The sequence below is a fragment of the Vombatus ursinus genome, unplaced genomic scaffold, assembly GCF_900497805.2.
Source record: "Vombatus ursinus unplaced genomic scaffold, bare-nosed wombat genome assembly UNPS02007284.1, whole genome shotgun sequence".
Lineage (NCBI taxonomy): Eukaryota > Metazoa > Chordata > Mammalia > Diprotodontia > Vombatidae > Vombatus > Vombatus ursinus.
Window position 1 is genome coordinate 9,368,196 of NW_020947062.1, and position 9,421 is coordinate 9,377,616.

The window sequence follows — 9,421 nt, forward strand, 5'->3', positions numbered from 1 at the left end:
TTATCTGGTGGGCCAAGCTTGCTGAATCCATTCCTTAATCAAAGACATATAATTGTTTTTGAATACTTGAACTTTAAAAAGTGAAATAATGGGAATATCAGATAATAAAACTCTCTCCCCTACTACCCAGTTTTCAAATGACATTATTTATTCAAGTTTGAGAAAAATTAAAAATAGTTCTATAAGGATCATTTGTTTTTATGAAGCAAGTCAAATTTGTTTTAAGCATTTGGCTATACTCATGAGTAATGTAATATATGTACAGCAGAGCAGATGCCCCAATGAATGTGGGTAGAATGTTATTGTTTGTTATTAGCACCCATGGAACTTTTTAATCTTCAAAGCATTTGGCAAACATTAATTAATCTTCTTCACCCTTGAGTGGTAGTAAAGAGGTATTATTATCCTCATTTTTACAGTTGAGGAAACCAGGGCAGAGAGGTTTTCTGACTTGCCTTAAGCCCAGAAAGGAGTAGGTGACAGAGACAGGATGAGAATTTAGTTGTTCTGACTCACAGGTCTCTGTTCAGACCTTGGACTGTGTAGCAGAGGCTGCTGTTACAGGTTTCTTTATCAAGCAGATAGATCTCCAGAATGCCTTCTGTGGGGAGCCTTTTTTCAGTTTTTTAGTGGGCTGTGCACCTGAAATTGAATTAGGTGATCTTAATGTCTAGAAAAACAAAAGATGCAGATCCTGGGTCACGAAGGTAAGGCTGGAACTTTAGTTTTTTGTGGTTATGGTTTAAATTGAATTCAATCTTGAATTTATCTAGCACCTCATAGAATATACTTGCCCATAAACAAAATATATTACCTGCTACTGAAAGGGAAAAAAAAGATGACTAAAATTTCTATTACATTTGAATGAATGCCGAGAGAGACTTTTGTTACTCTTTCATTTTAAATACTGATAGTTTGAGTAAATACTCAATACTTCTTAAATGTATTGCCTGGAAAGACTCCTTAGGCTGGTATAAAGGCAAATCTACTTGAAAATATAACCTTTCCCCTGGTTGTAGTATATTATATTTTCATGTCTTTGTCCTGAAAACCGGCTTGACTGAAAATGTTAGGAGGAAATTATAATGAAATAGCATTTGATTGTGCATACAAGTACCTTTAAAAAATAAGGGTGCTTTTAATATAGTGAACCTAATGAAATAGTACAAGTTCTTGACTAATTTTTTAAAAAACCACCAAGTTTTCCCTGCCTAACAATTCATTCTTTCAGCTATTCTGTGCTATTAGTAGTTTAGGCTAAGTTGTAAGTCAACTTCATCTAAATTTGCAAAATAAAGTTAACATTATAAACAAAAACTTCACCTGTCCATTCCACTCTGGTATAATTATTCATTATAAATACTCATATGCAACAGTCTTAATGTTGAACTGTACATTGAAGTCTAGATAGAATCAAGTTTGCTTTTCTGTGCTGCAGAATGCTGTTTTAATATTATTCCTTGTATAATCATTTTAAAGTGCCAGGAACATATCTTGGCTAACCCTATCCCCATCTCTGCTAATTGAGCAATACTTCAAAACCCAAATGCTACTCTCTCCATTATCTTAACCAGAAGTAATTCTTAACTTTTTCTGAACTCCCCTGAACTCTGAGAGGTAAAGAGTCAAAATTTAACACACTCTTCATTGTCTTTTACTTATTTTTGTCTGTATCTTGTTTTTCCTGTTAGATTGTAAGTCATTTGAGAACAAGAAAAGTTTGTTTTTCCATCCCGCACATTGCCTTGTCTGGAATAGACACAATGATCACAAAATTTCTGTTAACAGTTTTAAGGAATTATAGTATTTCTCAGTCTGTATCTATTCTTTTTTAATTCTCTAACTAAAAGAAACACCTTTTAGAATTTACGTGGTAGTGAAAGAGCTTGCATATCACTTTTAAAAAAGGTCCCCACTTTTAGATCCCCAGAATCAAGAGCTTGAAAAAAGTATGCTGATGTAGTCCCTTGTAAGCAAAATAGAAGGATGTGTCAATTCACTTATTTTTGTGAATGGTGTTGTGATTTATAGCCATTTAATCCCAGTTAGAGCGTGGGACTAAGGAGTCCAGAATTGCATCTCCATTTGGGATATTAATTTATTTCACTATTCTATGCCAACCAATATTTTGTATAAGGACCTCTCATCTTGCAAATGCATATATCATTGGTCCTAAGAGGAAGCTGGCAAAAGAATGTCTTATCAATACAAATTAATTACCACTTCTTTTTGTTTAAATAGAACTTCATGTTGTAGAGCATTTTCACATTTATTCTCATTTGATCTTCACAATAACCCTGTCATGTAGATTGCACAAATAATAATCCCCATTTTAAGATGAGGCAGAGCCTGGGAAAGATTAAGTGACTTGCCTGAAGTCACCTAGAATACTCATTGGGAGTCAGGATTCTAAGCCAGGTTTCTCATCTCTAAGATACTTGTTCTTTCTGTTAGACAGTTATGCCTCTGTTGTAAGTACATATCCTTCTGATGATGGTTCGTAGTGTTGTAATCCCATTCAGGGAAAAGCATATGTTTTCAAGTCTCCTGCTAAAAAAGACTGCCTCCCCAGTGGTGGAATAACCACTAAGAAAAATTTAGTCAGCCAAGTGGAGGTTTGATACGTGTAACTTTAGAAAACACTTTTTTTTTTTAACTTTTCCCCCACAAATTTGACTATGTTGACCCGTTTTGACATCTTGTACATGCGACTCGCATATGGTATTTTTTTTTCCTCTATCTTATATGTATGTGTGAAAGTTGTTCGTAATTATTTTGTTTGTCTAGAGTTTATAGTTCACAGAATCTTCTAAGTATAAGCACCCTCAGTATATTTGTTAGCAGAGGCAACTTTCTACTCTTTATAAAGACTCCAGCAATTCTAATGGGTGCAGAGCAAAATTTTTGATCAAGTCCCTTAATCTTTATGGGCCTCAGTCTCCTTGAGGGTGTTAAATTCCAAGATCTTTTTCAGTGCTAAATATTGAATTTTGAAATTGAATTTAAGGCAAAATAAATTCTGTAGAAAATACTCCTTACGTACTTGCTATTATCTCATGGATGAGTAAAATAGGGTATGACTAACCCTTTCCACCCTCTCCATCAAAAAAATCTTCCCTAGACTATCTCTTGGTGCCAAAACTGAGTTCATAAAGGGAATATACTGTCCTTCCTTTTGAGTTTTTAGCCAGACCTCCTGTTTTGTTATATGTTCCTTTTCCTTGTTCCCTCTTTTCTATCACGCCTTCTCCATACCAAGGCTGAAGATTTGAATTAACCTGATTTTTACATTTAAATTAATGTAAAATTGGATTATCTAGTTATGTGCATATGTGTGCTGCTGTATGATTTCAAAAATATCTTATATCCATGTAAGAATCTAATGTGATTACTTGTATCTAGACATAAATCTATAAAATGTTAGCACCGTAAGGCCATAGACTCTTATCACAAGACACCTCTAAACTGTCATTTGGTACATGAGTCTATTGTATGTGAAAAATGCCTTTGGTTAGATGATACCAATGAAGAAGATACTTCTTTATAACTTTCTGGAGCAGTCAGTTACATTTTTGGATAGCTCTGTCAGGAATTATATTGAGCTGAAATCTCACTCCCTGTAACTTTTGCTCTTTGGCTTCTCATGGTGCTAAAATTAATTTCTGGTATTGTTGTTTAATATTGTATAGACCCTGTGCTGTTTTTGCTAATTAATTCATGAGATTGTTTTAGATAGTATGCATATCTTCTCAAGCTTAATTGGTATTACTTTGATGGTGGACTCTCTGGTTCTGTTAACTTTAGTACGTACTAAAAAATTGACCTTTAGACTACAAATCCCAAATCCTCACCCTTAGTTCTCAGCTGCAAAGCCATATGGAATCCCTAGAAATGTGTATAAAGCATAAAATAATTTAAGAGAAACTTCTTATATAGAGTTGTGTGCTTAATATTTTAATTAAGCAAATAAACCCTGGGCCTTATTGTATTGTAAATAGCCATGTTCCATAAAATGAAAACACTAGAGTTTTGCAAATATTATTAATGTAACTTGATCACTTTTTAAAATATAAGTAAACATCCCTAAGATAAAAAGTATAACTTAAAAAAAAACTTTCCCCCTCATTCCCAACCTCTCTCTATAAATATATCTTATATTTGTCTGAATATGTGCCATACATTTCTGTCAAATCCAACTTTATGAAACTTGACCATAAACTATATTATTTTTCAATATATAATTTCAAGCATATTTGGTCTAATACAGTATGTGTATTTTATATGTGCATCATGTGTAATGGGTATGAATATATGTAAACATATCTCTTATGGTGCTTTACTATATAAAGCATTTTGCGCACAACAGCCTTGTTTGGGCAGAAAGGTAATTGGTATTGATCACCTGTGTCTTTATTTCTGAATTTTGAAAGTCCTACAATTAACTGTAGAAACACAGCCTTTATTGTGCCAAGGCAATGAGTTCTCCATGCTGTTAGAACCTGAATGATTTAGCTATATAATTTGTTTTAATTTTTTGTTTGTTTGGGCAGGCAGTTGGGGTTAAGTGACTTGCCCAGGGTCACACAGCTAGGAGCGTATATAATTTGAAAAAGATACTTTCTTGCTTTCCTTTTTCTAAAGTGTTTCTGTTTTATTTTATGAAAGTTCTAGTTAACTTTGTTACTATGTATTTTTAAAAATAATTTTCATCATAAACTTAGTCTTAACAAATGTTTTTTCTCCATTAGTGTAGGGAACTCCTGGTAATGAAATTCTCCCTAACAACGTAATATATGCTTTTGCTTGCATTGTGGTCTCAAGACATTTGCCTGGGTCACTGAGAGGTTAAGTTCCTCACCCGGGGTCATAGTCAATAAGAATGCCAGAGACAATACTTGATCCCAGGTCTTCACTCTAGTTCCAGCTCTCTATCCACTACCCCAAGCCACTTTTGTATTTCAACCAGTACCTTTAAACAAAACAAAGAATGAAATTCCAAATACTTTGCATTTAAATAAAACTATATTTAAAATAAAAACCCAGGTACCTGTCATCCTCTACTTTTTACTATCTACCTAGCTGGTACAGGGGATAGAGCACTGGGCCTGGAGTTCAGGAAGATCTGAGTTCAAATCCAACCTCCGACGCTTACTAACTGTGTGATCTTGAGCAAGTCACTTAACCTCTGTTTACCTCAGTTTCCTCAACTGTAAAATGGGGATAATACCTCCCAGAGTTGTTGTGAGGAGTAAATGAGATAATTGTAAAGCACTTAGCACAGTGATCAGCACATAGTAAATGCTATATAAATGTTAGTCATCATCATCGTCATCATCCCCATCATCTCCTCTCACTTCCTATATCCCCTCTGTTGCCAAGACCTTCATATCTCTCACATAAACCCCATTCTCTCCTCTGACTATGCCCTGGTGCAGGCTTTCATCGCCTTGCTCTTGGATTGTTGTAGTAGCCTGCCTGTTGGTCTCTTTTACAGATGAGACTAACGCCCATAGAAGGTTAAATGGGAGTATAATGGAAATGTCATAGGATTTGGAGTCAGAATACTATGTTTGCATCTTACTGGGTGTATATAACTTTGGGTCAGTTTCTTGATCCATCAAATGAAGGGATTAGACTAGGTAAGTAGGGACAGCTGCCACTGGTTTTCAGCCTCCATGGCAAGTGTTCTTTCCACTCTCTAGAAAGCAGAGCACCTTGGGCCCTTGGTGTTTACCAGGTTGAATATTTGAAATGTTTTTTGAGTGGGGAATGTTTCTTCTGTGCTCTTCAACATTAGACTTTGTATTACTTTGTAATACAATCTATAGTTTCTGCTGAGCACCTTTCCCATGGCAGTCAGCAGGGAGTTTTGTGTTGATTTTCACTTGGCCTCACCTAGGGCACCAGAATTCTGGAGGCTTGGCCTCCCCTTGCTGCTTAGGACACATAAAAGCTAATCTTAGAACGGGGTGGAAACATCCTGCAAGAAGAGCCAACAATCCTAGCTGAACACACTGTTGGCCTCTTCATGTCCTGTAATGTTAGGAAAGAAGCAGTTAAGTATGTGTCTACTTGTGTGTCCCTTAGCTTATTTCCATATTTCATTGTGTATTGTAAAGAGTAGCTTTCAGTAATAAACATAATAAAGTAATTGAGAGTTAGCGTGGTAAGGTAAAAAAAGAACTGAGTTTGAATTATTACTCTGAAACTTAGTAGTTTTGTGATCCTTAGTAAGTCAGTAAATTTCCCTTGAAACTTTTCCATTATTTGTCAATGAGACTAATAATATTTATACTACCTACCTTAATTTAATAAACCTTAAAACACTTTACAAATGTGGATGATAACTTATGACCAAATGAAATTTTCTACTTTAAGATCAACTTGGTTGTTGTCTCTTGTAATAAATAATCTGCCAGAGTAACTAAAATTGTATACATTTTTCTAATTAGCATTAGTGAAGCCTGGTTATTATAGAAAACACAAGCCAAAGTCATAAGTTTGAAACTCTTCACCTTACCCACTTTTTTTTTAAGGTAGAGAAAGAAAGGAACATGTGGCTTTTTTTGAGGCCTTGTTCAGCCAAAGTGCTGTTCCTTCACCACAACAGATGTAGTACCTATTACAAGTAGTTGGCACATTGCTACCTCTACCCCAAAATATTAAACTAGAGCACTGCTACCTTCAGTGGAGTTAAAACTGAGATGGAAGCTAGAAGCCTAGTTGATTTCTAATCTCAAATTAAGTTGTCAGTTCACTTATCTAAACTTGCTGCTTCTAATATATTCGTTTTCTACTAGCATAGCTTACCAAATGATATGGGGGAGTGATTTTCTTGAGGGTGGTATATAATAGTATATTAATCACCCCCTTTCCATCTTTCCACAAAATGCCCCACATCTGAGGAAATGGATTGGTATTGGAAGTCTCTATCACACTATTATCAGCTTGTTTATTTTTTTTTCCTCTGGAATTGTTCTGTAGTGTGTCTTCTTTCCCCATTTTAGAATGTATGCTCTTGTGGAGCAAAGACAATCTCTTAGTTACAAGTGATCATAGTTTCCTAACCAAAAACCAGCATGTGTGGTCTGACAGGGGCCTTCTGATACGTGAATTTGTGTGAAAAGTCTTAAAGTAATTGAGGTCACCATAGCATTCATAATATAATGACAGTCGTAAATTGAAGCTTCTAGGTTTTAGATTTTGTTCTATCCCACAATTTTTCCATCTTAAAGCTAAATTTAAATGCTGCCTCTTCCACGAAGTTCTCCTTGATTCCTATAGCTGGAAGTAATAACTTTAAAGTGCTATATACATGTCAATTGTTGACTGTGATTGTTATCTCTGTTGTTGTGTTGTGGTTATCTGCTTTTGTGTCACTCTTGCCCCAGTCCTAAACCAGGAGCTGGGGCAGAGACTGCCTCTAATTTATTTACTTTGCTGCCTCCTAGCTACACACACCATTCTACCCTCCTGCAATAAAATGGTCAAGACCCATGTTGCTCAGAAAGTAATTTCAATGCACCTGACAATTTGTTAAGTTGAAGAGGAACAATGAACTTGGTGGACAAAGAAAAAGGAGTTTGACTGAATAATAATAATAGTACTCATATAATGCTTTAAGGCTTGCAAAGCACTTCACAAATAGTATCTCATTTTATCCTCACAACAACCTTGGTACTATTATTATTCTCATTTTACAGATGGGTACATTGAGACAAACAAGTGACTTCCACAGGTTCGCACAGCTAGTCTCTGTGTTGAGATTTGAACTCAATTCTAACTAACTCCAGGTCCAATGCTGTATCCACTATACCACCTTACTTCTGGTGATGGCCACAAAGTCATTCCCTACAACTACCACCTTCTTTCACCTACTTCTTGGCAGCTCTCCTGACCTTACTGTGGTTATAGTCAGGACTTTATAACCAGGTCTGATGGGAAGTACCAGAAAAACATCCCCTGACCTTTATGATCTGCCCTACTATAAATGGCCCATTGCACCTACTGGGCATTGCCATGAAGTCTGACATGGAATCCGAAGGACCATTGGACTTTCCATCTACCCTATAACTACTCCTTACTAGATATGTCATCTTTCACAGTTGGTATGTGAGCTCTTTGTTAGCAAAGCCTGTTTCACTTTTCTATTTGTACCTAACACTCAGGACAGTGCTTAGCACTGAATAAGTACTTTTCTATTCCAAGGGCCTACTGTGTACAAGGTGCCAGACCTGGCAGTAGGGAGATAAAGATGAAATAAGAGCTCATGCCCTCAAGGAATTTCGTTCAGCATGTCTGTTGGAGACATAAAAAGGAGATAATGGTGAGAACAAAATACAAATGTAAAAAAGCCATGCTAAATAGTTAATTTGACAAAAACTCTCTGAAGTGGCCAAATGATTTATATTAGTGAAACAGAATGAAGGTGCATGGTTAATTCATGGTAGATATGGAATGTTGGCCATGTGAGACTTTGGCATAGACCTCTTTAGATAAAGTGGGTACGGAGGTTTTTGTGACCTTGAGCCACTTTTTAAATACATACTTAAGAGGAGTCCTGCCAATTAAGATCATACATTTATATGAACTTGATTGGCAGGTTATCTGAATTTATTAATGCCTTAAACATCACCCTCAGATAAAAGCAAAACATTGTAGATTTGAAAAGTTTGGAATCTTATTTTGGAATTCTGTTAATTTCTGTTTTGTTTTGTTTTTTTTTCAGAAATGGCAGGGAAGGGACCTCATAGGTCATCTAGTCCAAACCTCTTGTTTCACTGATAGAGAAAACAGGTGAACAGACTGGCTTTTATTCATACAGGTAGTAAGTAGCAGAAATGAGCTATATTCTCTGATTCCAAATTTCAGCATACTTCCTACTATGATATGCAGCCTTTGCTATGTGGGAAGAGCTGGTGGTGGTACTATTACAATATTTATCCCCACACTTTGGATAAATGAGAGACCAGTTTATTAGGAACTTTTTAATGAGTACAATGGAATTTTTAATCTTCTGTTGAAATTTGAATTTAATTAACTTAAGAAGTGATGGGAGCTATCCAAAGGTGTTAAAAAGTCTTTGTGTATATTTCATCATACTAAGAAAGGGTGGGACCAGCTATAATTATCAGCTGACCTTTCTGTTGCTGGTAGATTCCTGAGCAAGAAATATACCTTCTTTCAGTGAATAGAGAGCTACTTATTTTTCTTGAAAGCTTATGTCATATTCCTTAGTCTTTCCTGTAAAGAAAGTAAGGTATGTGTGTTGGGGAAGGTAGGGTGGGATCAAGATATATGATTTCATTGATGTAGGAAACCCCCGATAAAACCCTTTACCAATGCAACTCAGCTACTTTTCTGCAACTTTAATATAGTCTTAGCCACAGAGAGGTTAAGCAACTTGCCCAGGGTTACACAG

General features: G+C 35.7%; 1 protein-coding gene across 9 annotated transcripts in view; it reads left to right on the forward strand.

The window, feature by feature from the left end:
- The window catches only part of PPP2R5C (protein phosphatase 2 regulatory subunit B'gamma), a 197,156-nt gene that overhangs the window by 88,100 nt on the left and 99,635 nt on the right, over positions 1 to 9,421 (forward strand). The window contains exon 1 of one of the 9 annotated variants that reach the window (XM_027849058.1): positions 8,727 to 8,796. The exons of the other annotated variants lie outside the window; for them this stretch is intronic. The gene's annotated coding sequence lies outside the window, so the exon portion shown is untranslated. Of the gene's footprint in view, positions 1 to 8,726; positions 8,797 to 9,421 lie in introns of those variants that run through there. 9 annotated transcript variants of the gene reach the window in all.